We start from the raw sequence: 2,460 nt of genomic DNA on the forward strand, positions 1-2,460 counted from the left end.
TGATGCCGCGGCCGCCTTGTGAAATATGATAGTTCTGACAGAAGGACGTGTTTTTAGCGTCATGTAGGCGAAACGGACAATGTTTAAAATGGAACAACGAGCGGCGCTAAAGCCGATGGTCATAAAAGGGTAAACATCGGCCATTTACTGATTTCAAACACGGAGCATTTAACCTGGGTCATGGCAAACGAAATCGAAGGGATTTCTGCGGTAGAATTATAGTTTTTCATCGTTCAAAGAGTCGTAAGCTATTAAGCACTCCCACTCCTCAGAAGACAGTCTATAGTTTGTGCATTGTGCACATCAGCAAGCACAAGCAGTGTAGAGGCCTGTGGATTGTATATTGTGTGTACATTTGGCAATAAGTGGAAGAGTGTGGCGTGTTTGCGAAAAACTCTCGCCTTTTCATGCTGGAGATTCAGCTTTGATCATTGCCCGGCAGGTAATCTAGGAGGCTCCAGCATGATGAGGTTGAGTATCTACTCGACCTCATCACGCTGTAGCCTCCTAGATTACCTGTGTTAGCGGTGCGTACTCCTGGCACGATCAATAACCGTTGCGGCGCGGCGGGGCGGAATATCGGCGCCTCTTAAAAAACATATGAATGAGCTTAGTTCTTCATCGTGAGTTTGCTTGGCTTCGTTTCTTGAAAACCGTATAGAACATCATAAGAAAACGTTCTGGCATCTGTTAGATGTGAAGATGCCTTCGAGACTTTGACGCACCGCTTGTTTCATCGGAACGGCAGATAACTGGCCATTGATATTAATTTTCTTTTCACTTTCGGTTTCGAAACTTATTTAAAGACACATGGGACACTCCGAAAAAGCGCCAGATGTATCAGGACGTTCCATTAATGGAGAATTAAATATAGTTGTAGACCTTTCCATCTCCAACATTTTGGATGTTTCCGACGCTTTATTTCGTCCTAACACGTTGCATATGAAGCGAAAACGTAGCGAATCAACTAGGAATATGTCGTTTGCCTCCTTCTAGTGGCGGATCCAGGGGGGGGGGGGGGGGCACGGGCCATGATGTTCTCCATAGGGCCCGAAGATCCAAGGAGAAATGTCATGGTCTAGGGGGTTCATCGGTCCGAAGTGGCCCCACAACCAGCCTAACAGACGCAGTTTTTATTACATGAAGCGCACCAACTTAGACGACTTTGGGTGTCCAGGCGACCAAGAACATCCGCAAGCGAAAGCGAAGTGCCCATGAACATATCGCAAATTGTTCTTCGCTGACTAAGAGAGTGGCGATTGGGAGGCTTAACGGCTTATTACATCATCCAGAGGCCTTGCACTGTTGCTGGGGGCATTATAAGTCCGCTTGTCGGTCAATCAGATCGCCAAGGAGTTTTATGCTGCCCTTGATTTCATTGCATTTTCACAGAGGACCTCACGCTGTTGTCGAGGTCTTATATGCTTACTTGCCAAGGAGCTCTTAATCGATCAGGGGTGCTCCACGGACTCTTGTCGCTTAACGCCTGAAAGGCTCTATTCTAGAGACGCAACTTTTCGTCCCGCTAACCCACCAATATCTGACTCGTGTAAACCCGCTGGCTTTTAGCTGAGTTATAGGCCAGACTTGGAGTTTGGCGGCTTAAATTTGTTTAGCAAGCAAGACAGTGCATTTTGCATTCTTCTTTAAGTTTTACTATTTTCCAAAAAGTAGACAATGACAAAAAAACAAACACAAAACAATCATGTAATACGCAAGTTTGCCCTTTTATAGCAAGAGCAGTGGTGGCAAAAAAACCCATGGCAGTCATGACACAGTAAACACGGGTGTCCACTGTGTACTATTTGGGTAGGCCACTGGCCCACCCAATGTCCGATTCCCCCCCCCCCCCGCGACGGTGGGTTTGCCCCCACCTCCTATACCCAAAGTTTAAGCGGGGCAGCACAAGGGAGGAAATCTAAATTTTGTAAATTTTTATGAAGGTTGCTACTAATTATTTCACCTAGAAAGACAAAGTAGATGATAATTGCGATATCATGTTCAGTTGAATGGAACAGACTGAAACATGCCGACAGACATGCCAGACAGACATGCCGTAAAAGCTTCGTCTTCCCGCCGTGTTTACTTGAGTGTTTTCTGTTTGTTTTTTGCATGATGCATGCTTTTAATTATACGATTAATATGTCTGGCTGACTCTGATATCGTTTTATGCCATTGTCTACGTGTTTTCAGCATTATTCAATGATGTTGAAACATTCACGAATCGCAGTAAATTGCATTATTATTTGCCACGATGCGATACGACGCCTTATCGGAAATTGAAAGCAAACCGGTCAATGTTGGCATCCAGCAACGTGAACAATTTTTAGCCGGCGACGTTCGAGTGCCAATCCGCAATCCGACATGAATATTCGATGGAACAGTTATGAAGATTGGCGATCGACTCCAGCGACCATACCGATAGCTGCTGTGTCCAACAGTGCACCACACATCGCTAGC

This window comes from Pollicipes pollicipes, unplaced genomic scaffold (assembly GCF_011947565.3).
Source record: "Pollicipes pollicipes isolate AB1234 unplaced genomic scaffold, Ppol_2.1 Scaffold_4219;HRSCAF=4965_pilon_pilon_pilon, whole genome shotgun sequence".
Classification (NCBI taxonomy): domain Eukaryota; kingdom Metazoa; phylum Arthropoda; class Thecostraca; order Pollicipedomorpha; family Pollicipedidae; genus Pollicipes; species Pollicipes pollicipes.